Raw genomic sequence first — 16,248 nt, 5'->3', positions numbered from 1 at the left:
TTATGCCAGTAGCATATTGGCTTCATTACTGTAGCTTTGTAGTATAGTCTGAAGTCAGGGAGTCTGATTCCTCCAGCTCCTTTTTTTCCCTCAAGACTGCTTTGGCTATTCGGGGTCTTTTGTGTCTCCATACAAATTTTAAGATGATTTGTTCTAGTTCCGTAAAAATTGCCATTGGTAATTTGATAGGGATTGCATTGAATTTGTAGATTGCTTTGGGTAGTGTAGTCATTTTCACAGTGTTGATTCTTCCAATCCAAGAACATGGTATATCTCTCCATCTGTTGGTATCATTTTTAATTTCTTTCATCAGTGTCTTATAGTTTTCTGCATACAGGTCTTTTGTTTCCCTAGGTAGGTTTATTCCTAGGTATTTTATTCATTTTGTTGCAGTGGTAAATGGGAGTGTTTCCATAATTTCTCTTTCAGATTTTTCATCATTAGTGTATAGGAATGCAAGAGATTTCTGTGCATTAATTTTGTATCCTGCAACTTTGCCAAATTCATTGATTAGCTCTAGTAGTTTTCTGGTGGCATTTTTAGGATTCTCTAAGTATAGTATCATGTCATCTGCAAACAGTGACAGTTTTACTTCTTTTCCAATTTGTATTCCTTTTATTTCTTTTTCTTCTCTGATTGCCATGGCTAGGACTTCCAAAACTATGTTGAATAATAGTGGTGACAGTGATCATCCTTGTCTCATTCCTGATCATAGAGGGAATGCTTTCAGTTTTTCACCATTGAGAATGATGTTTGCTGTGGGTTTGTCATATATGGCCTTTATTATGTTGAGGTAGGTTCCCTCTATGCCCACTTTCTGGAGAGTTTTTATCATAAATGGGTTTTGAATTTTATCAAAAGCTTTTTCTGCATCTATTGAGATGATCACATGGTTTTTATTCTTCAATTTGTTAATATGGTGTATCACATTGATTGATTTGCGTATATTGAAGAATCGTTGCATCCCTGGGATAAATCCCACTTGATCGTGGTGTATGATCCTTTTAATGTGTTGTTGGATTCTGTTTGCTAGTATTTTGTTGAGGATTTTTGCATCGATATTCATCATGATATTGGTCTGTAATTTTCTTTTTTTGTAGTGTCTTTGTCTGGTTTTTGTATCAGGGTGATGGTAGCCTCATAGAATGAGTTTGGGAGTGTTCCTTCCTCTGCAATTTTTTGGAAGAGTTTGAGAAGGATGGGTGTTAGCTCTTCTCTAAATGTTTGATAGAATTCACCTGTGAAGCCATCTGTCCTGGACTTTTGTTTGTTGGAAGATTTTTAATCACAGTTTCAATTTCATTACTTGTGATTTGTCTGTTCATATTTTCTGTTGCTTCCTGGTTCAGTCTTGGAAGGTTATACCTTTCTAAGAATTTGTCCATTTCTTCCAGTTGTCCATTTTATTGGCATAGAGTTGCTTGTAGTAGTCTCTTAGGATGCTTTGTATTTCTGTGGTGTCTGTTGTAACTTCTCCTTTTTCCTTTCTAATTTTATTGATTTGAGTCCTCTCCCTCTTTTTCTTCATGAGTCTGGCTAATGGTTTATCAATTTTGTTTATCTTCTCAAAGAACCAGCTTTTAGTTTTATTGATCTTTGCTCTTGTTTTCTTTGTTTCTATTTCATTTATTTCTGCTCTGATCTTTATGATTTCTTTCCTTCTGCTAACTTTGAGTTTTGTTTGTTCTCCTTTCTCTAGTTCCTTTAGGTGTATGGTTAGATTGTTTACTTGAGATTTTTCTTGTTTCTTGAGGTAGGCTTGTATAGCTATAAACTTCCCTCTTAGAACTGCTTTTGCTGCATCCCATAGGTTTTGGATCATCGTGTTTTCATCATCATTTGTCTCTAGGTATTTTTTGATTTCCTTTTGATTTCTTCAGTGATCTCTTGGTTATTTAGTAATGTATTGTTTAGCCTCCATGTGTTTGTGTTTTTTACGGTTTTTTCCATGTAATTGATTTCTAATCTCATAGCGTTGTGGTCAGAAAAGATGCTTGATATGATTTCAATTTTCTTAAATTTACTGAGGCATTTTTTGTGATCCAAGATGTGATCTATCCTGGAGAATGTTCCATGCGCACTTGACAAGAAAGTGTAATCTGCTGTTTTTGGATGGAATGTCCTATAAATACCAATTAAATCTATCTGGTCTATTGTGTCATTTAAAGCTTCTGTTTCCTTGTTTATTTTCATTTTGGATGATCTGTCCATTGGTGTAAGTGAGGTGTTAAAATCCCCCACTATTACTGTGTTACTGTCGATTTCCTATTTTATAGCTGTTAGCAGTTGCCTTATGTATTGAGGTGCTCCTATGTTGGGTGCATATATATTTATAATTGTTATATCTTCTTCTTGGATTGATCCCTTGATCATTATGTAGTGTCCTTCCTTGTCTCTTGTAACACTCTTTATTTTAATGTCTTTTTTATCTGATATGAGTATAGCTACTCCAGCTTTCTTTTGATTTCCATTTTCATGGAATATTTTTTTCCATCCCCTCACTTTCAGTCTGTATGTGTCCCTAAGTCTGAAGTGGGTCTCTTGTAGACAGCGTATATATGGGTCTTGTTTTTGTATCCATTCAGCAAGCCTGTGTCTTTTTGTTTGGAGCATTTAATCCATTCACGTTTAAGGTAATTATCGATATGTATGTTCCTATGACCATTTTCTTAATTGTTTTGGGTTTGTTTTTGTAGATCCTTTTCTTCTCTTGTGTTTCCCACTTAGAGAAGTTCCTTTAGCATTTGTTGTAGAGCTGGTTTGGTGGTGCTGAATTCTCTTAGCTTTTCTTGTTTGTAAAAGTTTTAATTTCTCCATCGAATCTGAATGAGATCCTTGTCGAGTAGAGTAATCTTGGTTGTAGGTTTTTCCCTTTCATCACTTTAAATATATCATGCCACTCCCTTCTGGCTTGTAGAGTTTCTGCTAAGAAATCAGCTGTTAACCTTATGGGAGTTCCCTTGTATCTTATTTGTCATTTTTCCCTTGCTGCGTTCAATAATTTTTCTTTGTCTTTAATTTTTGCCAATTTGATTACTATGTGTCTCGGCATGTTTCTCCTGGGGTTTATCCTGTATGGGACTCGCTGAGCTTCCTGGACTTGGGTGGCTATTTCCTTTCCCACGTTAGGGAAGTTTTTGACTATAATCTCTTCAAATATTTTCTCGGGTCCTTTCTCTCTCTCTTCTCCTTCTGGGACCCCTATAATGCGAATGTTGTTGCATTTAATGTTGTCCCAGAGGTATCTTAGGCTGTCTTCATTTCTTTTCATTCTTTTTCTTTAGTCTGTTCCGCAGCAGTGAATTCCACCATTCCGTCTTCCAGGTCACTTATCCGTTCTTCTGCCTCAGTTATTCTGCTATTGATTCCTTTTAGTGTAGTTTTCATTTCAGTTATTGTATTGTTCATCTCTGTTTGTTTGTTCTTTAATTCTTCTAGGTCTTTGTTAAACATTTCTTGCATGTTCTCAGTCTTTGCCTCCATTCTTTTTCTGAGGTCTTGGATCATCTTCACTATCATTATTCTGAATTCTTTTTCTGGAAGGTTGCCTATCTCCACTTCATTTAGTTGTTTTTCTGGGGTTTTATCTTGTTCCTTCATCTGGTATATAGCCCTCTGCCTTTTCATCTTGACTATCTTTCTGTGAATGTGGTTTTTGTTCCACAGGCTGCAGGATTGTATTTCTTCTTGCTTCTGCTGTCTGCCCTCTGGTGGATGAGGCTATCTAAAAGGCTTGATGGGAGGCACTGGTGGTGGGTAGAGCTGACTGTTGCTCTGGTGGGCAGAGCTCAGTAAAACTTTAATCCACTTGACTGTTGGTGGGTGGGACTGGGTTCCCTCCCTGTTGGTTGTTTGGCCTGAGGCAACCCAACACTGGAGACTACCTGGGCTCTTTGGTAGGGCTAATGGCAGACTCTGGGAAGGCTCATGCCAAGGAGTACTTCCCAGAACTTCTACTGCCAGTGTCCCTGTCCCCACAGTGAGCCACAGCCCCCCCCCCCACACCTCTGCAGGAGACCGTCCAACACTAGCAGGTAGGTCTGGTACAGTCTCCCCCGGGGTCACTGATCCTTCCCCTGGGTCCCGATGCACACACTACTTTGTGTGTGCCCTCCAAGAGTGGAGTCTCTGTTTCCCCCAGTCCTGTCGAAGTCCTGCAATCAATTCCCACTAGGCTTCACATTCTGATTCTCTAGGAATTCCTCCTCCCATTGCCGGACCCCCAGGTTGGGAAGCCTGACATGAGGCTCAGAACCTTCACTCCAGTGGGTGGACTTCTGTGTTATAAGTGTTCATCAGTCTGTGAATCACCCACCCACCAGTTATGGGATTTGATTTTACTGTGATTGCGCCCCTCCTACCGTCTCATTGTGGCTTCTCCTTTGTCTTTGGATGTGGGGTATCTTTTTGGTGAGTTCCAGTGTCTTCCTGTCAATCATTGTCCAGCAGCTAGTTGTGATTCAGGGGTTCTCGCAAGAGGGAGTGAGAGCATGTCCTTCTATTCTGCCATCTTGGTTCCTCTCCTCCATATAGCACTTCTATTTTTAATTTTTTGAGGAACCTCCACACTGTTTTCCATAGTGGCTGCACCAATTAGTATTCCCACCAACAGTGTAGGAAGATTCGCTTCTCTGCACACCCTCTCCAGCATTTGTTATTTGTAGACTTTTAATGATGACCATTCTGATAGGTGTGAAGTGGTACCTCATTGTAGTTTTCATTTACATTTCTCTAATAATTAGCAATGATGAGCATCTTTTCATGTGCCTATTGGCTATCTGTATGTCTTCTTTTGAGAAATGTCAATTTAGGTCTTCTGCCCGTTTTTTGATTGAGTTGGGTTTTTTGTTGTTGTTGTTGTTGTTGTTTTTTCAGTTGTATTTTTTTTTAGCATCTTTATTGGAGTATAATTGCTTTACAATGGTGTGTTAGTTTCTGCTTTATAACAAAGTGAATCCAGTTATACATATACATGTGTTCCCATGTCTCTTCCCTCTTGCGTCTCTCTCCCTCCCACCCTCCATATCCCACCTCTCTAGGTGGTCACAAACCACCGAGCTGATCTCCCTGTGCTATGCGGCTGCTTCCCACTAGCTATCTATTTTATGTTTGGTAGTGTATATATGTCCATGCCACTCTCTCACTTTGTCACAGCTTACCCTTCCCCCTCCTCATATCCTCAAGTCCATTCTCTAGTAGGTCTGTGTCTTTATTCCCGTCTTACCCCTAGGTTCTTCATGACCTTTTTTTTTTCTTAGATTCCATATATATGTGTTAGCATACGGTATTTGTTTTTCTCTTTCTGACTTACTTCACTCTGTATGACAGACTGTAGGTCCATCCACCTCACTACAAATAACTCAATTTCGTTTCCTTTTATGGCTGAGTAATATTCCACTGTATATATGTGCCACATCTTCTTTATCCATTCATCCAATGATGGACACTTAGGTTGCTTCCATGTCCTGGCTATTGTAAATAGACCTGCAATGAACATTTTGGTACATGACTCTTTTTGAATTATGGTTTTCTCAGGGTATATGCCCAGTAGTGGGGTTGCTGGGTCGTATGGTAGTTCTATTTGTAGTTTTTTAAGGAACCTCCATACTGTTCTCCATAGTGGCTGTATCAATTTGCATTCCCACCAACAGTGCAAGAGTGTTCCCTTTTCTCTACACCCTCTCCAGCATTTATTGTTTCTAGATTTTTTGAAGATGGCCATTCTGACCGGTGTGAGATGATATCTCATTGTAGTTTTGATTTGCATTTCTCTAATGATTAATGATGTGGAGCATTCTTTCATGTGTTTGTTGGCAATCTGTATATCTTCTTTGGAGAAATGTCTATTTAGGTCTTCTGCCCATTTTTGGATTGGGTTTTTTGGTTTTTTGTTATTGAGCTGCATGAGCTGCTTGTAAATTTTGGAGATTAATCCTTTTTTAGTTGCTTCATTTGCAAATATTTTCTCCCATTCTGAGGGTTGTCTTTTTGTCTTGTTTATGGTTTCCTTTGTTGTGCAAAAGCTTTTAAGTTTCATTAGGTCCCATTTGTTTATTTGTGTTTTTATTTCCATTTCTCTAGGAGGTGGGTCAAAAAGGATCTTGCTGTGATTTATGTCATAGAGTGTTCTGCCTATGTTTTCCTCTAAGAGTTTGACAGTGTCTGGCCTTACACTTAGGTCTTTAATCATTTTGAGTTTATTTTTGTGTATGGTGTTAGGGACTGTTCTAACTTCATACTTTTACATGTACCTGTCCAGTTTTCCCAGCACCACTTATTGAAGAGATAGTCTTTTTTCCACTGTACATTCTTGCCTCCTTTATCAAAGATAAGGTGTCCATATGTGCGTGGGTTTATCTCTGGGCTTTCTATCCTGTTCCATTGATCTATATTTCTGTTTTTGTGCCAGTACCAGACTGTCTTGATTACTGTAGCTTTGTAGTATAGTCTGAAGTCAGGGAGCCTGATTCCTCCAGCTCCGTTTTTCTTTCTCAAGATTGCTTTGGCTATTTGGGGTGTTTTGTGTTTCCATACAAATTGTGAAATTTTTTGTTCTAGTTCTGTGATAAATGCCAGTGGTAGTTTGATAGGGATTGCACTGAATCTGTAGATTGCTTTGGGTAGTATACTCATTTTCACAATGTTGATTCTTCCAATCCAAGAACGTGGTATATCTCTCCATCTATTTGTATCATCTTTCTTTCATCAGTGTCTTATAATTTTCTGCATATAGGTCTTTTGTCTCCTTAGGTAGGTTTATTCCTAGATATTTTCTTCTTTTTGTTGCAATGCTAAATGTGAGTGTTTTCTTAATTTCACTTTCATATTTTTCATCATTAGTGTATAGGAATGCAAGAGATTTCTGTGCATTAATTTTGTATCCTGCTACTTTACCAAATTCATTGTTTAGCTCTAGTAGTTTTCTGGTAATATCTTTAGGATTCTATATGTATAGTATCATGTCATCTGCAAACAGTGACAGCTTTACTTCTTCTTTTCCGATTTGGATTCCTTTTATTTCTTTTTCTTCTCTGATTGTTGTCGCTAAAACTTCCAAAACTATGTTGAATAATAGTGGTGAGAGTGGGCAACCTTGTCTTGTTCCTGATCTTAGTGGAAATGGTTTCAGTTTTTCACCATTGAGGACAATGTTGGCTGTGGGTTTGTCGTATATGGCCTTTATTATGTTGAGGAAAGTTCCCTCTATGCCTACTTTCTGGAGAGTTTTTATCATAAACGGGTGTTGAATTTTGTCAAAAGCTTTCTCTGCATCTATTGAGATGATCATATGGTTTTTATCCTTCAATTTGTTAATATGGTGTATCACGTTGATTGATTTGCATATATTGAAGAATCCTTGCATTCCTAGAATAAACCCCACTTGATCGTGGTGTATGATCCTTTTAATGTGCTGTTGGATTCTCTTTGCTAGTATTTTGTTGAGGATTTTTGCATCTATGTTCGTCAGTGATATTGGCCTGTAGTTTTCTTTCTTTGTTACGTCTTTGTCTGGTTTTGGTATCAGGGTGTTGGTGGCCTCGTAGAATGAGTTTGGGAGTGTTCCTCCCTCTGTTATATTTTGGAAGAGTTTGAGAAGGATAGGTGTTAGATCTTCTCTAAATATTTGATAGAATTCACCTGTGAAGCCATCTGGTCCTGGGCTTTTGTTTGTTGGAAGGTTTTTAATCACAGTTTCAATTTCAGTGCTTGTGATTGGTCTGTTCATATTTTCTGTTTCTTCATGGTTCAGTCTCAGCAGGTTGTGCATTTCTAAGAATTTGTCCATTTCTTCCTGGTTGTCCATTTTATTGGCATAGAGTTGCTTGTAGAAATCTCTCATGATCCTTTGTATTTCTTCAGTGTCAGTTGTTACTTCTCCTTTTCCATTTCTAATTCTATTGATTTGAGTCTTCTCCCTTTTTTTCTTGATGAGTCTGGCTAATGGTTTATCAATTTTGTTTATCTTCTCAAAGAACCAGCTGTTAGTTTTATTGATCTTTGCTCTCGTTTCCTTCATTTCTTTTTCATTTATTTCTGCTCTGATCTTTATGATTTCTTTCCTTCTGCTAACTTTGGGGTTTTTCTGTTCTTCTTTCTCTAATTGCTTTGGGTATAAGGTTTGGTTGTTTATTTGAGATGTTTCTTGTTTCTTAAGGTAGGATTGTATTGCTATAAACTTCCCTCTTAGAAATGCTTTTGCTGCATCCCATAGGTTTTGGGTCATCGTGTTTTCATTGTCATTTGTTTCTAGGTATTTTTTGATTTCCTCTTTGATTTCTTCAGTGATCTCTTGGTTATTAGGTAGTGTATTGTTTAGCCTCCATTTGTTTGTATTGTTTACAGATCTTTTCCTGTAATTGATATCTAGTCTCATAGCGTTGTGGCCGGAAAAGATACTTGATACGATTTCAATTTTCTTAAATTTATCAAGGCTTGATTTGTGAACCAAGATATGATTTATCCTGGAGAATGTTCCATGAGCACTTGAGAAAAATGTGTATTCTGTTGTTTTTGGATGGAATGTCCTATAAATATCAATTAAGTTCATCTTGTTTAATGTACCATTTAAAGCTTGTGTTTCCTTATTTATTTTCATTTTGGATGATCTGTCCATTGGTGAAAGTGCGGTGTTAAAGTCCCCTACTATGATTGTGTTACTGTTGATTTCCCCTTTTATGGCTGTTAGTATTTGCCTTATGTATTGAGGTGCTCCTATGTTGGGTGCATAAATATTTACAATTGTTATATTTTCTTCTTGGATCGACCCCTTGATCATTATGTAGTGTCCTTCTTTGTCTCTTGTAATAGTCTTTATTTTAAAGTCTATTTTGTCTGATATGAGAATTGCTACTCCAGCTTTCTTTTGATTTCCATTTGCATGGAATATCTTTTTCCATCCCCTCACTTTCAGTCTGTATGTGTCCCTAGGTCTGAAGTGGGTCTCTTGTAGACAGCATATATACGGGTCTTGTTTTTGTATCCATTCAGCCAGTCTGTGTCTTTTGGTGGGAGCATTTAATCCATTTACATTTAAGGTAATTATCGATATGTATGTTCCTATTCCCATTTTCTTAATTGTTTTGGGTTTGTTATTGTAGGTGTTTTCCTTCTCTTGTATTTCTTGCCTAGAGAAGTTCCTTTAGCATTTGTTGTAAAGCTGGTTTGGCGGTGCTGAACTCTCTCAGCTTTTGCTTGTCTGTAAAGGTTTTAATTTCTCCATCAAATCTAAATGAGATCCTTGCTGGATAGAGTAATCCTGGTTGTAGGTTTTTCTCATTCATTACTTTAAATATGTCCTGCCACTCCCTTCTGGCTTGCAGAGTTTCTGCTGAAAGATCAGCTGTTAACCTTATGGGGGATTCCCGTGTGTTTTTTGTTGTTTTTCCCTTGTCGCTTTTAATATGTTTTCTTTGTATTTAATTTTTGATAGTTTGATTAAAATGTGTCTGGCGTGTTTCTCCTTGCATTTATCCTGTATGGGACTCTCTGCGCTTCCTGGACTTGATTCACTATTTTCTTTCCCATATTAAGGAAGTTTTCAACTATAATCTCTTCAAATATTTTCTCAGTCCCTTTCTTTTTCTCTTCTTCTTCTGGGACCCCTATAATTTGAATGTTGGTGCATTTAATGTTGTCCCAGAGGTCTCTGAGATTGTCCTCAGTTCTTTTCATTCTTTTTTCTTTATTCTGCTCTGCAGTAGTTATTTCCACTCTTTTATCTTCCAGATCACTTATCCGTTCTTCTGCCTCAGTTATTCTGCTATTGATTCCTTCTAGAGAATGTTAATTTCATATGTTGTGTTGTTCATCATTGTTTGTTTGCTCTCTAGTTCCTCATTCAACGTTTCTTGTATTTTCTCCCTTCTATTTCCAAGATTTTGGATCATCTTTACTATCATTATTCTGAATTCTTTTTCAGGTAGACTGCCTATTTCCTCTTCATTTTTTAGGTCTGGTGGGTTTTTACCTTGCTCCTTCATCTGCTGTGTGTTTTTCTGTCTTCTCATTTTGCTTATCTTACTGTGTTTGGGGTCTCCTTTTCGCAGGGTGCAGGTTCATAGTTCCCATTGTTTTTGGTGTCTTTCCCCAGGGGCTAAGGTTGGTTCAGTGGGTTGTGTAGGCTTCCTGGTGGAGAGGACTAGTGCTTGTGTCCTGGTGGATGAGCCTGGATCTTGTCTTTCTGGTGGGCAGGTCCACATCTGGTGGTGTGTTTTGGGGTGTCTGTGGCCTTATTATGATTTTAGGCTGCCCCTCTGCTAATGGATGGGGCTGTGTTCCTGTCTTGCTAGTTGTTTGGCATAGGGTGTCCAGCACTGTAGCTTGCTGGTCGTTGAGTGAAGCTGGGTCTTGGTGTTGAGATGGAGATCTCTGGGAGCTTTTCGCTGTTTGATATTACATGGAGCTGGGAGGTCCCTTATGGACCAGTGTCCTGAAGTTGGCTCTCCCACCTCAGAGGCACAGCACTGACTCCTGGCTGGAGCACCAAGAGCCTTTCATCCACACGGCTCAGAATAAAAGTGAGAAAAATAAAAGGACGGACAGAACCCTAGGACAAATGGTGAAAGCAAAGCTATACAGACAAAATCTCACACAGAAGCATACACATACACACTCACAAAAACAGGAAAAGGGGAAAAAATAATATATCTTGCTCCCAAAGTCCACCTCCTCAATTTGGGATGATTTGTTGTCTATTCAGGTATTCCACAGATTCAGGGTACATCAAGTTGATTGTGGAGATTTAATCCGCTGCTCCTGAGGCTGCTGGGAGAAATTTCCATTTCTCTTCTTTGTTCCCACACCTCCTGTGGTTCAGCTTTGGATTGGCCCCACCTCTACGTGTAGGTCACCTGAGGGCGTCTGTTCTTTGCTCAGACAGGACGGGGTTAAAGGAGCAGCTGATTCAGGGTCCCTGGCTCACTCAGGCCGGGGGGAGGGAGGGGTACGGAAGAGGGGCGAGCCTGCAGCGGCAGAGGCCGGTGTGACGTTGCACCAGGCTGATGCGCACCGTGCAGTCTCCCGGGGAAGTTGTCCCTCGATCGCAGGACGCTGGCAGTGGTGAGCTGCACAGGCTCCCGGCAGGGGAGCTGTGGATAGTGACCTGTGTTTGCTCACAGGGTTCTTGGTGGCTGCAGCAGCAGCCTTAGCGTCTCATGCCCGTTTCTGGGGTCCGCACTTATAGCCGCGGCTCATGCCCGTCTCTGGAGTTCGTTTAGGTGGCGCTCTGAATCCCCTCTCCTCGCGCACCAGGAAACAAAGAGGGAAGAAAAAGTCTCTTGCCTCTTCGGCAGGTCCAGACTTTTTCCTGGACTCCCTCCCGCCTAGCTGTGGCGCACTAGCCCCCTTCAGGCTGTGTTCACGCCACCAACCCCAGTCCTCTCCCTGCAATCCGAGCGAAGCCCGAGCCTCAGCTCCCAGCCCCCGCCCGCCCCGGCGGGTGAGCAGACAAGCCTCTTGGGCTGGTGAGTGCTCTTCGGCACTGATCCTACGTGTGGGAGTCTCTGCTTTGCCCTCCGCACCCCTGTTGCTGCGCTCTCCTCTGAGGTCTGAAGCTCCCCCCTCCACCACCCACAGTCTCCGCCCGCGAAGGGGCTTCCTAGTGTGTGGAAACCTTTCCTCCTTCACAGCTCCCTCCCACTGGTGCAGGTCCCGTACCTATTCTTTTGTCTCTTCTTTCTTTTTTCTTTTGCCCTACCCAGGTACATGGGGAGTTTCTTGCCTTTTGGGAGGTCTGAGGTCTTCTGCCAGCGTTCAGTAGGTGTTCCATAGGAGCAGTTCCATGTGTAGATGTATTTCTGATGTATCTGTGGGGAGGAAGGTGATCTCCACGTCTTACTCTTCCACCATCTTCTCCTCCACCTCTTGTTGTTGTTATTGAGCTGTATGAGCTGTTTGTACATTTTGGAAATTAATCCCTTTTTGGTTGCATCATTTGAAAAATTTTTCCCATTCTGTAGGTTGTCTTTTCATTTTGTTTGTGGTTTCCTTTGCTGTATAAAAGCTTGTAATTTTGATTAGATCCCATTTGTTTACTTTTGCTTTTATTGCCTTGGGAGGCTGACTTAAGAATTAATTGGTACAATTTATGTCAGTTTATGTTTTGCCTATGTTCTCTTCTAGTTTTATGGTGTCATATCTTTAAGTCTTTAAGCCATTTTGAGTTTATTTTGTGTATGGTGTGAGGGTGTATTCTAACTTCATTGATTTACATGCAGCTGTCCAACTTCCCTAACACCACTTGCTAGTGATGGACTGTCTTTTCTCCGCTGTATACTCTTGCCTTCTTTGTTGAATATTAATTGACCATAGGTGAGTGGTTTATCTCTGGGCTGTCTATTCTATTCCATTGATCCTTGTCTGTTTTTGTGCCAATACCATGCTGTTTTGATTACTGTAGCTTTGTAGTATTGTCTGAAGTCTGGGAAGGTTATGCCTCCAGTTTTGTTCTTTTTCCTCAGTATTTCTTTGCCAATTCTGGGTCTTTTATGATTTCATATAAATTTTAGGACTATTTGTTCTAGTTCTGTGAAAAATGTCGAGGGTAATTTGATAGGGATTGCATTAAATGTGTAGATTGCTTTGGGTAGTATAGCCATTTTAACAATATTAATACTTCCAATCCAAGAGCATGAGATATCTTTCCATATCTTTGAATCATATTCAGTTTCCTTTATTAATATTCTATAGTTCTCAGCATATGTCTTTCATCTCCTTTGACCTAGACCGTTTTTATTTTTAAGATCATAATGTTCATTTTGGAAATTTATCCAAACACAGATAGTTATAAATAAAGAAACAGAAATTGCCTATAATCCAGAGATAACCATTATTAATATTTTGGTTATTTAAAGTAGAATTCTTTGCTATGCTGATATCCATCACTATCCTCTCACCGTAAGTTTTTTCTTCATGAGCGCATTATCATATTTATTTACTACTTTATTTTCTATCTTCTTTACTATGTTTAGCCCACTGCTGCAAACCCCAGGCCCTATAATAATGACTGGCACACGGGAGGTGCTCAGTAAGTTTCTGTTGAATAAATGAGTCTCTTTTTATATATAGAACAGAGCTGAGGTCATACTTTACATACAGTTCTAAATTTTTATTCATTTAGCATTATATTTCATCATGCCACTGACTAGTTTAAAACCCTTCAGTGAAGGGTTTAAAACCCTCATTACCCTTAGAACAAAGCCTAAAATCCTTACTATATCCTGCAAGATGTTGGTCTTTGGAAAGACACACAATCCTTATCTTTGGAGCTACAGCAGCTCAAATCCTCAGAATCCACATGGCCCAGCTCCAGGCTTTCCTCCCCGTTTTCTCCCTTCCAGCCATGCTGGGCTCCTTATAATTTCCACCAACACACCATACCCTCTCTTGTCTTGGGGCATATTCGTTTTCTAGTGCTGCTGTAACAAAATTACACTGGGTGGCTTAACAACAGACATTATTTTCTCACAATTCTGGGGGCTAGAAGTCCGAGACCAAGGTGTCGGTAGGGTTCATTTCTTCCAAGGCCTTTCTTCTTGGGTTATAGATGGCTGTTTTCTTCATGTCTTCACATGGTCTTTCCTCATGCGTATCTGTGTCCCAATCTCCCCACCTTATGAGGACACCAGACACTCTAATTACCTCATTTAACCTTAAGTACCTCCTTAAAGATCCTGTGTACAAATACAGTCACAGACTGACGTACTTGGGATTAGAACTTCAACATAAGATTTTGGGGTACACGATTCAACCCATAACACAAGGCTTTGAACTAGTTGTTCCTTCTGTCTCTCCTCTTGAGATCTCAGCTTAAATTTCACTTTTCAGACAACTTTTCCATGACAGCAACCAGGCTAGGTCCCCACTTTATATGCTCCCATAGTATCAGTACCATCCCCTTTTAAAACCCTCATCACGTTTGTAATTACTTGTTCCATGTCTGCCTTTTGGATTTGACTGTAAAATACATGAGAACAAGACTTGGAACTGTGTTGAACATCACCTTCTTCCCAGAGCTTAGTTCAGTGCATGGTGAATAGGAAGGGCAATAAATCTTTGCTCAATTAATCCAAACTGAAGAGCATGCTCTTAGATATTAAAAACTTTTTATAAACATTGTTTTAATGAATGCACATTATTTTTATTGATGGGCCCTACTGTTCTTAATATTTACCCCATAGACATCTATATTATATCCAAATTTTTTCTCTTATTCACAATATTAGGATGGAAATCTGTATCTGTCCCTCTATTTCCTTAGATTCCTAGTAATAGATAAACTGAGTTAAAAGGAAATAAACCGTTTTAAGGCTTTAATGTATACTGCTGAATTGATTTCTAAAAAGATTGAACAAACTTAATACTTCTGTTAGCAGTAAAAATAAAACAAAAATAAGCACAAACTGATGAAGAGTACATGGAAAAGAGCTTGTTATATAAAATTTTGGTGAATATTTTATTGCCCAGTTTCTTGGAAAGGAATGTAAATCTGTGTTTTGTAGGTTTGGGGGAGAATTAGATTTCTGGATCTTGAATGAGGCACTCCTGTGTATGTATGGTGTCCGATATTTATTTTCACTACTCCCAGTGATGGAGATAATTTAACAATGCTCCCTTCAGGGTTAGAATACACATATGGGAGGGAGTAGTAAGGCGAGGGTGGGTGGGAATTCCTTCACCTTTGTGTTCGAGTCTAGCAGCCTGATTCTTCTATTTTTCAGTATCTCTAGTTTGAGTCTGGGGGTTCCCACTCTCCAATTATCAAAGTAGAAAAAGTGGATGATTGTCCTACAATATGTGTAGGGAAATTTCCATCAAAATAAATGCAAATAAAGTCATGTGGATTCAGTAGGTAGAGAAGTTGGTGGAAGTTGAGGTCATTCTCATCTGCATCTATTTTCTCAATGAAATATATGTGGTGAGGTCATCACGTGAGTGACGGTAGGAGCATAGGATATTTGAAAAGAAAGGTGGTGTGAAACTGTAGTCTCAGAGTGGGAAAATAAGTAGCTAGAGAAATGTGGTTGGAATTGCGGGAAGTACTGAATCTCATTTGAGATTTGTGTTCATGATTTAAAGTCAGGCCAGTCAGCACTGGTGGTGTGATTTCATCCAGTTCCAACAGCTACTTAAGTTTAGGTGAAAATCAGTGAGTAGTTAGGTTTAATAAGATTTAAAGTTTTGCCAAGTTTGTTCAAAAGAGGAAGAGACATTAATGGTGGGTAAATTGGTAAGTGAGGTCATGGGGAGGGGTGATGGATTCTGAGAAACGGGAAGAATCAGTGGATTGGAGGTCCTGAAGAACTATCCAAGTGAGTGGCCAAGACTGAGTTGAAAGTAATGATTACAGACTGAGATCACAGGGCTTTAAAAATATTTACATATTTTATTAAATATTAATATTCATGTAATAAGACAATTGGGGCTGGAATTCTCTTAGCTTAAGACCTGAGGTAAGAAAGGACTAATGAACGGATTAGTCCTTCTAAAGGTAGCAGCTGTCTGGGACTGCCTTGAGAACTTCATCTACTCTACAGATGGAGGAAGCTGGATGGGAGAGTGGGGAAAGGGAGTTTAGGACAAGCTAGCTGGCAGTGTTTGTCAGATTGCCTCTCGACCCAAGGTCAATGGCTTTTCCCAGAAATTGGGAAAAGATAAAGTAGGGGGTTCCTGTGTAGGATGTGCCTCCAGTTGCTGCAAAACTCCAACACCAGCGTGGTGGTGGTGATGGTGGTGGGAGGGTAGCAGCCAGTCCCTTGGTGTTAAGTTCTTCTTCCTCTATTTAATGACTTTGGTTCTCTCCCTTAACCTGTGAGGACGGTTTTCAATCTTTTCATTTTAAGAAACCCCATCCTACTATTACATCCAAAGTATTTTTTCAATATTACCTGCTGCTGCTATTTCTTAAGACAGTACCACTTCTTAGACAGCTGAGACTGAAACAAGAATAGAAATGCGCTCTAACACCATAGGACTTCTAAAGTTATTTCTCCCACTATCATCTGGGATGATGAGTGCATTCTTTTATGGATTAAGAGAATCCCCAGGGTTCTATCAATCAGTGGCCTCCAATTGACTACTTCACTGTAAAGGATGGATAGAAGCTATAGACCTCCAGGCTTATTAGGGTAAGTTAAGAGCAAGGCTTTGAGAAGTATAAGCCTTCCTAGCAGGTAGATGCTGACACTTAACTAGTTTCAACCCTTAAATTACTTAGCTTCTCTTAGTAGATAGACCTCTTAAAGCTTGCTT

General features: G+C 39.5%; 1 long non-coding RNA gene across 1 annotated transcript in view; it reads left to right on the top strand.

Moving 5' to 3' along the window:
• The window catches only part of LOC309633526, a 50,901-nt gene that overhangs the window by 31,462 nt on the left and 3,191 nt on the right, over window positions 1-16,248 (top strand). The window lies entirely within an intron of this gene.

Source organism: Balaenoptera borealis (assembly GCF_965194805.1).
Source record: "Balaenoptera borealis genome assembly, chromosome: 1".
Lineage (NCBI taxonomy): Eukaryota > Metazoa > Chordata > Mammalia > Artiodactyla > Balaenopteridae > Balaenoptera > Balaenoptera borealis.
The sequence above is the reverse complement of the archived record's forward strand: the minus strand, read 5'-3'. Positions and strand labels throughout refer to the sequence as shown.